This window comes from Stenella coeruleoalba, assembly GCF_951394435.1.
Source record: "Stenella coeruleoalba genome assembly, chromosome: 14".
Taxonomy (NCBI): Eukaryota; Metazoa; Chordata; class Mammalia; order Artiodactyla; family Delphinidae; genus Stenella; species Stenella coeruleoalba.
Window position 1 is genome coordinate 56,274,655 of NC_137160.1, and position 14,326 is coordinate 56,288,980.

At 36.6% G+C, this 14,326-nt stretch overlaps 1 protein-coding gene across 1 annotated transcript in view; it reads right to left on the bottom strand.

Annotated features, from left to right (window-relative positions):
• Positions 1 to 14,326, bottom strand: part of DLGAP1 (DLG associated protein 1) — a gene marked incomplete at both ends in the record, with an annotated part of 968,578 nt that overhangs the window by 850,077 nt on the left and 104,175 nt on the right. Inside the window, one exon of the mRNA XM_079943254.1 lies at positions 8,799 to 9,039. The remainder of the gene's footprint in view (positions 1 to 8,798; positions 9,040 to 14,326) is intronic.

A 14,326-nucleotide genomic window follows, 5' to 3' on the forward strand; every position in this document is an offset into this window, starting at 1 on the left:
GGTTTATCTAGTTTACATATAGTAGTATGTATCTGTTAATCCCAAGCTCCTAATTTATCCCTCCCCCGCTCCCCTTTGGTAACCATAAGTTTGTTTTCTATGTCTGTGAGTCTATTTCCGTTTTGTAAATGACTACATTTCTATCATTTTTTTAAAATTCCACATATAAGCAGTATCATATGATATTTGTCTTTGTCTGACTTATTTCACTTAGTTGGATAATCTCTAGGGTCATCCACATTGCTTCAAGTGGCATTATTTCATTCTTTTTTATGGCTGAGTAATATTCCATTGTGTATATATACCACATCTTATTTATCCATTCATCTGTCTATGGACACTTAGGTTGTTTCCATGTCTTGGCTATTGTAAACAGTGCTGCTATGAACATTGGGGTGCATGTGTCCTTTCAAATTATAGTTTTCTCCAGATCTATGCCCAGAAGTGGGATCTCTGGATAATATGGTAACTCTTTTTCTAGTTTTTTAAGGAATCTCCCTACTGTTCACTTTTGATGTCCCCTTTCTGAGGAAATTTCTTGAGGTTGTCCTCCACAAAACAAGGGTAAAGATCAAGGAAGAGAAGCATTGCAATTGCGTTAGGAATGCAGTGAAACAAACATTGGAATGACTTGCTTGTAAAAAGCCTAGAAAGGAATTGGTTCAAATTAGATCCCTAAGACAATGAACTCCAAGAAGGATATCTTTTAAAAGAATGGGATAGATTCCAATTAACAGATGAAATAATAGGTAACTGGATATTCTTAGTGTTATATTGAAGAATGCATATATTTATTCTCTCAGCCACAAAAATGTAGGGAAAATGAAAAATTCTAAAAAAAAAAAAAGAACTATACTAAAAGGCCATGGTGAATTTATGAAACAAAATAAAATAAGGCATGATTTCAGGCAACTTAAGAAGTATATAAAAAGTACATTTGTTTGGGATTTAAGCAGCATTCTTCTCAAGAGGTCCTGGGTATGTGACATTGGACATGAAGAGATTAAAATGGTATCCTAGACCAGAGTGTTCTTTCTTGGGCAGCAGTTACATAACTGTCATTACATGCTATTTACTGAGTTTCAAGAATCAACTTATACAATATATAACTATATATATAACTACATATATATAACTATATATATGTATACCATTGGTATTTCCTTTGTAAAGATAAAGCTATACCTGACAGGATTTAGAAGGTAGATATAAGGAAGGTGAGGAGAGCTAGTACCATCAACTGAAGGAGATACTGTCTGCAATTAATGGATCATGATTACAAAATCAAGCAATGACTGAACTAAAATAGAGGCATACATTGGAAATAGTGCAGTTCGATCCCAAACCACAATAAAGCAAATATCATAACGATGAAAATGTTTGAAATATTGTGAGAATTACTAAAACATGACATAGACCCACTGTGAGCAAATATGGTTGGAAAATGGAATAAATAGACTTGCTCGAAACAGTACTGCCACAATCATCATTTTGTAAAAAAACACAGTACATGTGAAGTGCAAGAAAGTGAAGCCCAATAAAACAAGGTATGCCTGTAATAATATAACTAATAAAATTGAGAATATTATGACACGGCTAGGTGGGGGTATTTGAATTTTAACTAACTCTTACTCATTTGTAGGAGAATCAAAATTTTGTTTAATAAATCGAGAAATGTTTTTATATTATTAATAGTTACAGGTAGAACCACCAGAAGAGACACTAGAAGAAATTTACAGAATGCCTGCTTGTCAGTAGCAGGATTGGAAATGGTGGGGCATGACATGAAATGTTATAAATTCTTTAATACTATTTAATTTTTACCATGCATATGGGTTAGCTTGGAAAAATCAAACAATAAGCAAAATTTGGAATGAATTGTAAGTAAAAATGACATAGGAAGTAATTATAAAGGTAGGAAAGATGACTGTAATCAAACATGACTCCCTCATTTCCAAAATACCTGGAGAAAAATAGATATGATCTAATAGTGAGAAACTCTTCAGTGAACTAATATTCAATGGGGATGAAACATTCTAACATTAGTACAGTCAAAAATTATTCTGAATTGACAGAGCAAAGCTTCTAAAGAAACAAAATGAGTTTCAAAGCGGGTTTTCTGCTGAGCTCAGATTTTGAAAATTACAATTTTCAATGCTATGAAGTGAAGCACAGAACCAAGGATCTATGAAAGCATGGTCCAGACTCCATTTTTATGATTTTAGTATCAGGGAAACAGAAAAATTGGAATAAGACCAAAGATGGCCTAAGCACAATCATTTAGGTAGATGGCATAATGTTACCAAACTACTTGTCTTATTTTCAGTGTCCTTTCTGTCGTTACTAATATTTTTTAATCAAAGAGAAAGGTGTGCAACACAGAAAAGTTTTCAAAACTTTATTAAGTGAGAGCTGAAGTCTAATGAAGATGAGATACAGTAAGTCATCCTCAGATACTTAAAATGTGTTAAAATAAAATATGCTAAGGGAACTTTCAGATACAATTGAAGAAATAGTGTCAGTAATCTTTGTTTTAAAAAAAATCCTGGATATAGAGAGAAGTGTTGGGTGACTTTAGATTTACTAATGTCACCATAGTGTTTTTTCAAAAGGGGATTAAAAAAAAAGTTGTGATATTAAATATTGCCAAATTTCACATCGGTCCCCAGGAAAATTCTACAAAGGACTGTGAAAAAGATGATTTAATAAATCACTTAAGAAGTTGGTCATCAACATGAACAAATATACAGGCATAAGGCGTAAATTCTCATGGACTAACATGTAATAAGATAGGATTATTGACTAGATCAAAAGAAACTTACAAATACTGGGAAGGTACCTTAATTTTCAGTAATTCATGTAAGTACTGTAGGGGAGGAAAACTTTTCTTCCTTCCTTCTAGGTTCTTTGGCTGGTCTAATAACTAAGTTGATGTAAGACAGATTAGCAGGAGAAAAACAAATTTAATTTTGTATGTACAGAATCTATAAAATGAGACTCAAAAAAGTGACCCAAGCAGGCAGCTTTTATACCTTTTAGACAAGGAAAAAATAAATCTGTGAGGCATTGGCAAGTAAAAGGGGTTTGAGCTTGGGGTACCAAGTTAGTGAAGAAGTAACAATGTGTTTTTATACAACTTTCTTGGCCCTAAATTCCCTATCTCTGGTGAGAAGGATGCCTTCTACCTCCTGGTATAGGGAGGATACCCTTCACGTGGGAGATTTATTTCATGCTTCCAGGGAGGGGCAAAGGAAGTCAGCGTGTCCATCTTGCACTGGTTGTTTCTTAAGTAACTTTAAAATAATCGATGGAATATTACTCAGCCATAAAAAAGAGCAAAACATTTGCAGCAACGTGGATGGACCTAGACATTTTCATACTCTCATAAGTAAGTCAGACAAAGACAAATATCATATAATATCACTCATATGTGGAATCTAATTTTTAAAAAGATGATATGAATGAACTTATTTACAAAAGAGAAACAGACTTACAGGTATCAAAAAGAAGCTTATGGTTACCAAAGGGGAAATGTGGCAGGGAGGGATAAATCAGGAGCTTGGGATTAACATATACACACAGGGAACTCTACTCAATATTCTGTGATAACCTACATGAGGAAAGAATCTGAAAAAGGATGAATATATGTATATGCATAACCGAGTCACTTTACTGTACACCTGAAACTAACAAAACATTGTCAATCAACTATACTCCAATAAAATTTCAAAAATAAAGAATAAAAAATAATCAACATGCCAAAGTGGCTTATTTTGGGGTGGCAGAGTCTGCTCCCCTTCAGTACATCACTCATAGCCTGTGGACAAGATTGAAAACTGTGGCCTATATTATAGTTCGATTAGTTGAAATCATATTTAACTGAACAATATTATCCAGAAAAGTGTTGATGAATGCAATTTATCAGTCACTGAAGATGACAGGCAGAAAACTCTACAGTTACACAGAACAGGGTTCTCCCATGTCCTTTTTACAACTGGATTTTGTCACTGCACTGAATAAAGAAGCCAAGCTGGTTAAGTCTCCAAAGCCACAATTCTGTTAGGATAGGCGCTGCATCAGAGGACCGATGAACTACTCCTAAGTCCTGGCATGCTCAGACAATGAGCTACAACAACATGAAACAATAGGAATAAATCTTAGGGCCTCTTGTTAGAATGTTTTTTCTTAAAATTTTAAAAGATCACTTGAGTAAGCAGATGGGGAAATTTTACTGACAGTTTATTTTTTAAAAATGACAAGCTTAATATCAGCTCAATGTGAAGCCAAAGTAGGCATGCCAACCTTAAAATTTAATGTAAGATAAAATTTCATTAGCAGACATAATAGCTCTTTGATCTGGGGAATTGAGCCTTTTAGTATTTATAGCTTATCTCAGTCAACAGCTGAAGGGTTAAAATTCAATCTGCTAGTTATATTTCAAGTTGACTGATAAGAAAATGGAATATGTCCAGAGTAGGACAAGCAGAATGGTACAGAAACTAGAATCCATACTACATGAGAAAAAGTTGAAAGCACAGCGACCAGTTAGCCAAGATGGTAGAGATTTGTTCATCTTGTATTTACCATTGCTAATAAGGTTGTCAGTAAATGCTCATGGAAAGATTAAATTCGTTGTGTATAATATAAAGGTATATACAAGAGCGATTACATTCCTCTCAGACAAAGAGGTCTTTTTTACATATAAATATGTCACATACAAATGGGCTTTTGCTCCTTGCCTTGCATTGAGATCTACCCTTTTGTGATACCTCAGACATTATTTCCTTTGTCTTGGGCACTTAAAAGTGAGTCACACTTTACAAAGAAGCATGGTTTTTATAAACAATCTCACCAAGTAAACTTTCTGGAAAGTGATATCATGAACAAACAGTTGAAGCCTTGTCCACACAATATTATTCAGAATTAACTTATCAGATTGGCCTTTAACTAAAATAAAGGCACTTGTCTGGGACCTGAATGTTCATGATGTTGTTTGGTGTTTATATCCTTTAGTGAAGTATTTGGTAACAAGGACTCTATTTGACGGGATTCCCAGATGTATTCACGAAAGCATGTTCATTCCATTATTTCTCATATTAAGTTCAAGCCTTAGCCCAGACATAAAGTTCTTACTGTTTTTTTAGGCGTTCTGGAGGTGCACAAAGAGAGACTTTTTTTCTGTTGTCAAAACCAAAATATATATTGTTTGTTTATTTTGACATTTTTCAAGAAGGCAGAGAAGGGTGATATTCGGGCAGAGGTGGCAATATGCTACCCCTCTTCGAAATTCCTCCTGGTATTCAGGGAATTTCATCTTGGTGCCATTCTGGACTGAAATTGTCTCAGGGACAGTAAGGTCCGAACATACTCAACCTTCAATTTTAGGCAGATAATACTCTATAATACTCAATTTTATGCAGATAATACTTTATGCTCTATACTTCAAATATCTGAAATCCCCTATCTGGGGAAAAAAACAAGACTATCTCCTAATTTTGGTCAGCCTTCTGTATTCTTTATCCCAAATAATGGTGTCACAACCTACCCAGTTTCTCAAGCTGAAACCACAGAGGGATCTCCCATTATTCACTCTCCTTCATGTCACACATCCAGTATGGACACTATTCCCAGAAATGTCTAGGAAATTCCCTCCAATCTGCCACTGCTAAAATCAGGCTCTAGATTATTGCAAGATTATTCCAGATTATTTCTAGATTATTTCAAGAGCCGCCTACATTTCTCATATGAGATCTTTTATAATCTGTCCTCGACAAATACCACCACTTCCTATTACATATGAGCATATGCTCCAGTTACACAAAACTAACCACCATTCCCAGGATATACTGAACTCTTTTATAACTCCCTGCATTTCAGCTGTCAGTAATGACCCTTTTTTTCTCTTGTGAGCTCTAAGACAAATCTTCAATTCCATAAGCAGATGCTGAGAACTTCACGCATATGAGTGTTTAAAATACTGCAAGTACTAAGATTAGGTATGTTTTCACACTACGGTAGAAAGAAGCAATCCAAAAAAAAAAAAAAAATCTAAAAATATGTGTCCTAACAAAGGTATATAAAAGGCAGGGAAGTGGACAAGGAAAAAAGTGAACATTCTTTTGTTTTGTTTTGTTTTGAGGTAGGGAGGGGCTCAGAGAGGAAGACACATTTGAATAGGAAATTGAAGGATTGTGGAGGGTGAATAAGACTTTGCAAGGCCGATATGAAGAATAAGAGAAGTCCTGGCAGAGACAACTCCCCATAGTATAAAACCTAATACATACGTACAAGAAAACAGAAGTCATTTGTTAGTTTTGGAGCATAAAGAACTTGGGGATACAACTGAAGAAATAAGAAGGAGTCTGATTAAGTTAGGCCTTGGATACTTGCTAAGGAGTTGAGACATTGAGACTTGACTCGTAGGTACCAAGGAACTATGTTGCATTTTAAGCAAGAGAATCAGAAGAATATTTGCAGTTTTATAAGATTACTCTGGTAATCTTTAAAAAGCAGACATTTTGAAGGCAGTCAAGCCTGGAGGTTGAAAGAAGCCATGGTCTGGTCCAGATTGGGAAAATAACGGTTGTCATATGGCAGGGGGATCAAACAAAGGGGATGCATGATTAGGATATTAATTAGCTTGAGTCAACAGTATGTACAGGTTTATTACAATGCGATGTTAAAGCCTGAGGACAGTCTGTGCTAAGTTCTAAGTTTCTGGATTCTGTGAAAAGGTGGATGGTGTCACCATTACTGAAAAGACCAGAGAACCAGCCCAGTAGGGGAAAATGAGCTGAGCCTTGACTATCCTGTGTCTTAATGTTGTTGCCTCCAAGAGGTGAAGCGGGGGGACCATTGGAAATTTGATTCCCCACCACTGCCACTGCCACTGCCACGAGGGCAGTTGTACCCAGTGGAGCGACTCTGCAAAGGAACCAAGGAAATCCGAACATGTTTGCCGTTACTGGCTAAATGGCAATCGTTGGAAAATTCCTTTCTTTTTACACATTTCTCCATGGTAAATTGTCTCTGTGGTTCTGTACCTTTCAAAAATGTTGATGTGGTCTGAGGTTTTGTAGCTAGGTTAGGTTCTCTGTACAAATTTTCCTCAAGATGCATGTGAATAAACACCTATGGGAACTTGAACTGTGGTCTGACAAGCTTTCATCTGGGTTCCCAGAGCATAAGACAGCACAGAGCATAAGATGATAGAATCATATGTGGCATATCGTTTGCACTCTATAAATGCTATCCAATAAATTTTTCACTTGAAAAAAAACTGTAATTCTTTACAATTGCATTAACGAAGCTTTGATGATACGACAGCTATTAAATTTTACTTCATTAACAGAAAAAAAAAGCAAACTGATAGAGTGATTCTCTCTGCCTTGTCCTTCCTCCTCTCTTAGTGACCACCAGCAACAGCACAGTTTTCTTTCTTTTTTTAATAAAATTATTTATTTATTTTATTTATTTTTGGCTGTGTTGGGTCTTCGTTGCGGTACGCGGGCTTCTCATTGTTGTGGCTTCTACTGTTGCGGAGCATGGGCTCTAGGCGCGCGGGCTTCAGTAGTTGTGGCACGCGGGCTCAGCACTTGTGGCATGCGGGCTCAGCACTTGTGGCTCGCGGGCCCTAGAGTGCAGGCTCAGTAGTTGTGGTGCATGGGCTTAGTTGCTCCACGGCATGTGGAATCTTTCCGGACCAGGGCTTGAACCCGTGTCCCCTGCATTGGCTGGTGGATTCTCAGGAAAGTCCCAGCACAGGGTTTTCTTAGCAACAGTTATTGCCAGGGAGTATACTGTTGTTAATCATTATCTTGAAAACTGCAATTATCCCCAAACCTTAAATTCCTTAATTTGGATATGCTATTTTCTCTTTGTTTTGTAACCCCTTGAGTCATATGCTGCCTACATGGGAGTATTTATCAAAGTTTATTTAAGTTTTGTTAAGGAGAAAACCACAGGCCTAAGATGGCATCACTTGTGCTAAAGCCTATGAAACTAAACTTAGATTTAATACCTGACCTCACTGTCGTTTCAACCTTCCCCAGGAATGTGATCTTAATGTAGGCAGTGTGGAATTTTCTGGTCAGCACCACATGGACCCTCTCCAAAGGAAGGAGAAGTAATCTGTGTGGTGAAAGACACTCACCCTTCTCCCCGGAGAAGGTGACTTCTGGCCTGAAAGATCCTTTATTTTGCTAATATCTTCCTTGCCCCACCCTCCTTCCGCCTACAAAAAACTTCCGTTTTGTACAACCCCTTGGAGCACCCTTCTATTTACTGGATGGGATGCTGCCGGATTCATGAATTGCTCGATAAAGCCAGCTAGATCTTCAAATTTACTCAGTTGAATTTCCTTTTTTAACAGCTTGGCTAGCCAAATTGTGCGTTAGGATCACCCCCATGAAATTGATGGAACCATTCAAGTAAGTGCTGTTTCTTGCAATTCGTTCGCGATTTATTTTGCATGGCAATTTTATCAGCTGTTTTTGATTTCATAAAAGTGCCTTTACTGATTTAAAAGCAGATAGCTATGTTTTCTATTTTTATCTATAAACAGTTTTATATGCCCCATCAGAACAAGCACTCAAAACAAAAACCAAAAACTTTAAGTACAAATCAGATATGCTTCTCAATACATTAATTGCAAAGTGCTGCATTTTTTACAAAGTTTATTTTATACTTTTCTGCTTGGATTTTCTCTCATACCTGCTCGGTCCCTGGCCCTGTTTATAGCACCTGACTCTCCTATACCAACCTGTCATTGGAAGCACTGGTTGACGCCAAGCACTTACCTATCATTCCTTGTTCTGTCTAGAGGAGCTGATTTTCTCTTGCCTCTAGCCTAAGTTGTTACTTGGATCACTGCCAAGAGTCCTTCATTCTTGCTTTTTCCTGTTGTTTGTCTCCCGGCCAGTCTTCTCTCTCACATGAGGAAGGTCATGCGTGTCTCCATTACGGCTCCTGATCCATCCGACCTCTATATATTCCAGTAGTTCATCTTGTGTCTGCACTTTCCAACTGAGTTTCTGTCTGCTGAAAGAAGTGAATGACAAGTTAGTAGTTTATTTGGGTTTTCTTCTACCCAACGACTGAAATGAATGAGATCATGGGAATTTTTATGACGTAATTTAATTAACAGAAAACCACACCGAGAATGTTAAGCTAACATTTGGTAAATGCATCTGAAAGGGTTTCTTCTTTGGCATCAAACCCTCAGCACTTTCAAAGCCTTCCTTCGGATTGCGTAGCTAAAGGTACAGGGAAGCTATTATACAGCCTCCATCCTATGGCCTCAGCTCCTGATCCTAGTTTCCTGGCTCGTGTGGTTCCACCATCATAAAAGCTCAAGTGAATGGTCAGTTTCGCACTCATCTAGGAGCAAGGCAACTTGGAAGTAGCTGGTATGTCCTTAGAAGTTTGCTGGTCTTTTTTAATCACTTGAACTGTGTAGGTTAGTAATAGAACACCTACACTGACATAAGAAAAAGAAATTATTAGAGTTTTATTTGGGGTTTTCTCTGGGGATAGAGGAGAAATTTGAAAATAGGAAACAACTAAACCACCCAAACAACTAAAAGTTTTACTTTTCATACCCTCAAAAATACTCTTTTAAATTTCTGTCTAAAATTCAAATTGTGGTTGTGATATTTCATAAAGTCATAATAATATATAAGAGAAATAGAAAACTTTGTGTATAAATAACCGTGAAGAAAAACCCTCCTTCCATGATTATTGCTGCTTGGAAAACTCTAGCTTTTTTATTAGTGTCCTTAGAACCCAGGAATAAACAAAAGAAGATTCTGATTTCATGGTGATACTGCTTCTCGACAAAATGAATCACTTACCATTTCTAGGACATTGTAGGACATGATTAGATTTGTAATTTAAAATATATTACACGGGCTTCCCTGGTGGCGCAGTGGTTGAGAGTCCGCCTGCCGATGCAGGGGACACGGGTTTGCGCCCCGGTCCAGGAAGATCCCACATGCCGCGGAGCGGCTGGGCCCATGAACCATGGCCGCTGAGTCTGCGCGTCCGGAACCTGTGCTCCGCAATGGGAGAGGCCACAACAGTGAGAGGGCCACGTACCACAAAAAATAAATAAATAAATAAAAATAAAAAAAGAATAAAATAAAATATATTACACATCTGAACTATTGAAAGTTTAGTTGGAGGGGAAAAAAATCAGAGATAGCTAAACAAAAACAAAAATAAAGTAAAAAATAATCCAAAAACTGAGCTGAGGACTTTCAAGGCTCCACTAGACTTTCCACAGAAATGAAATACTGTTCAACCAAGGCAATACCAAATGGAAACATTTCTAAATTAAAAGACACATATACACATACAAAACAATGATCACCAACTGGTATCAAAATAGGAGTTCACTGGAAATTGTTTGATGGAGTAATGCATGCTTTGTTAGGATTTATCTAAATTTTTATTTAAAAATCTTCCTGAACAAACTATGAGGTATATTAATACATGAAACTGAGAAACTATTTTTTTAAAAAAGATGCCAGTGTATCTTTTCAAATTAGAGTTTTCATTTTTTCTAGATATACGCCCAGGATTGGGATTGCTGAATCATATAGCATTTTTTTTTTTTTTTGCGGTACGCGGGCCTCTCACTGTTGTGGCCTCTCCCGTTGCGGAGCACAGGCTCCGGATGCGCAGGCTCAGCGGCCACGGCTCACGGGCCCAGCCGCTCTGCAGCATGTGGGATCCTCCCGGACCGGGGCACGAACCCGTGTCCCCTGCATCGGCAGGCGGACTCTCAACCACTGCGCCACCAGGGAAGCCCAGCAACTCTATTTTTAGTTTAAGGAACCTCCATACTGTTCTCCATAGTTGCTGCACCAATTTACATTCCCACCAACGGTGTAAGAGGGTTCCCTTTTCTCCACACCCTCTCCAGCATTTACAGTCTGTAGATTTTTTGAGGATGGCCATCCTGACCGATGTGAGGTGATACCTCACTGTAGTTTGGATCTGCAGTTCTTTAATAATTAGCGTAGGTTCTGGGTTTGGATCCTCGAGTATCTGCAAGGGGTTGGTGGCATATCATTAGCTACTGATTTTAGATTAACTGTTAGGGCCACAGCCCTGAATAAAGTCATGAAATTTTAAACCTTTTCATCTATGCTCCTCCTCATCCTCACATTCCTCACTTTTCTCTCAAATATTCCATTAAAGTATCAGCCCTTACTCCTTCCTAATCAAAGTTTGTTTTCAGAGACTTGAAATCACAAACAATAACTAACAGCTGAGACTATTATGCCCTTTTTAGGATTACTTAGGTTTTAATAAGAATTCACACCATAAACCAAAGAAAGTGAAGTTTTTGGTAAAGTTTCATGGCAGTTAGATGGCTTTTCGACATCTCTAAAATTGCCTCACCCAAGCAGTTGCCTGTCCTATCTTAAGCCAGTTGTGGTTAAGAGTAAACTTCCACAGCAGTAAATTATTTGGTAAGAAATGTTTGCTATTCTTATACATACTCAAAAAGCCATTTGGAGTGGGGCGAAAAATGTCACAGTATAACTATCACTGTGGGTCCGAAAATGCTTTACTTATTTATATAATTGCAAATATTTTATACTAAAAAGGCAACAATATGTATATATTCAAATAACTTTATGTAAATTATTTTTCACAATACATTTTTTTCAGACCTTTGAAAGTTTATTAATAAGTAGCCTTAGAAAATCAGGGTTTTTAAATTGGAGGTAGTACTTTTAAATCTTCAGCACTTCCAAAATGTATTCATGATTAAAATTCCCAAAGAAAGTAAGATAACTTTTAACTCAGAACAAACTTAAGCCAATTATTTTTCTATTTTAATTCAAACAATTATTTATAATCCATTGATTATATTACTGCTTTCTAAACATCAGCATTTGCATAACTCTTCCACAGTTTTGGGCTGTATGTATGTGTCCCACATATACTTTTGCTTGCTCTATACTTTGTTACCCTGTATTAAAATACATGTATTTAAAATAATCTTGTATCACTGCCATGCATTTAAAATGATCTCACTTGCCCTAAGTAGAGGGATTATAAATGCAAATATGATTAAAACCAAGCTTTTAGGTTAAAGACTATATAAGTAATGCTAAATCTAGTCAATTTGCAAAACTGCACATCAAAATTACGTTACTCAGTGAGAAAAAATGATAATGTTTTTGATTAGTCAGTGATAAAGGCACATGTGGTTTAGCATAAGGTGAAGATGAGGTTCCTGAATAAAATACTTTTGCTTTTTAAAGTTTTTATGTTAAATAAAGAATCAAAACTTTGCATATGGGATCAGAAAGCAAAATAATTAATTTTTTCTCTAACATAGTTGGATACTGAGCGTTAGCTCCTGAGAAGATACGTGACCTTTGTTAGACTTTTATTTCAAATTGTCAACTGAAGTAATCTACAGAATGAATGAATGTAGTTATATCAGTACTTTGCCCAGACATCGTAAGAAAAGGATTCATTCTCCACTCACCAGTGCCTTCTGACTGAGAAAAATGTTTATCAAGAACTTTTTCCAAATATTTCAAGTGTCTTTTTATAATAATTCCAGTGGTTTTTAGCAAACTCTTCAAAAAATTTCATAAGCAGATTAGACAAGATATCAATTTGATCAAGGAGGTAGGTGTACTTGACTTATGTAATGCTTACATGCTTTTTGACTTCATACTTAAGCAAACTTAACTTGTAAAGAAGTTATGGTGTTGTTAGGAAGCTAACAGTATTCTAGTTCTCATGATTCCTGGCTCACAGTAAGCTTGCACTTCACTGCCTTCTTGAAATTCACCATGTGACTTGCTTTGGTGAATGGAATGATGTGCGTCACTTCCTGGTGGAAGCTTTAAGGGTCAGTGCCCAATTCCTTATATTTTCTTGCCCCTGCCATGGCAAATGGCAGTGCTTTGATAGTGGCAATCTGTCCCATCAGGTTCTAAAACAGCACTATTTACAATAGTCAAGACATGGAAGCAACCGAAATGTCCATCTACAGATGAATGGATAAAGAAGATGTGGTATATACATATGTATATATATACGTATATATATACATATATATATATACACACACACACACACACAATGGAATACTACTCAGCCATAAAAAGAATGAAATAATGCCATTTGCAGTAACATAGATGGACCTAGAGATTGTCATACTAAATGAAGTAAGTCAGACAGAGAAATATAAATACCATGTGCTATCGTTTATATGTGGAATCTAAAAAAATGATACAAATGAACTTATTTACAAAATAGAAACAGACTCACGGACATAGAAAACAAACTTATGGTCACCAAAGGGGAAAGGAGGGGAGGAGGGATAAATTAGAAATTTGGGATTAACAGATACACATCACTATATATAAAATAGATAATCAACAAGTACCTGCTGTATAGCACAGGGAACTATACTCAATATCTTGTAATAACCTATATGGGAAAAGAATCTGAAAAACAATGTAACTGAATCACTGTGCTGTACACCTGAAACTAACACAACATTGTAAATCAACTATACTTCAATTAAAAAAAAATCACACAGAGAGAGAGAGAGAGAGAGAGAGAGAGAGAGAGAGAGAGAGAGAGAGAGAGAGAGAGGGAGAGAGAGAAAGAAAGAAAGAAAGAAAGTCATTTTCACCAGCCTTGGAATACCAGTGCTGAATACCCTCTGGCATTGTGGAAGGCACCGCATAGGTACTTTCCTCTCTAATGGTCCCTGCTCACCTACTAAAAGATACGTCTTCAAAGCAAAAAAATAAAAAATAAAATGAAGGCCACTGTTGTGGACCTGGGTTCTAGCCAAACTGAGTAGGACACAGACTCATGTTTTCAAGTCAAAGAATATGGGGGATTATTTATCACCACAGCTTCATCTAACCCATCCTGACTAATCCTCATCCATTCAGACTTTTCGAATGAGCCATTATTTGTACAAAATTAATTTGCAAATTCCTGCATAAAAATCTTACTGATTAAATATTTCTTCCAGAGAAAGGTAAAGTTCTAATCACCAGATAAAACACTGTATATTTTCTGAGAGTCAACATAATTCAGTCTGAAAGAGCAGGTTTTTAAACATTAAAATGTTTTTTAAACATTCCCTATCTCTTCACAAACAGTCAAGAATTTGGAGGTCTACCCTTAATGCAGATGAAAATTTTAACTGATGAAAAAATATTTTTCCTAAAAAACTGTATATAACTAATGGGACCAAAAATTCCTTATGTGTTCAACACAGAATATAATTTGCTTCTGTTGTAACAACTTAAACGCCTGCAACAGGTTTTCTTAG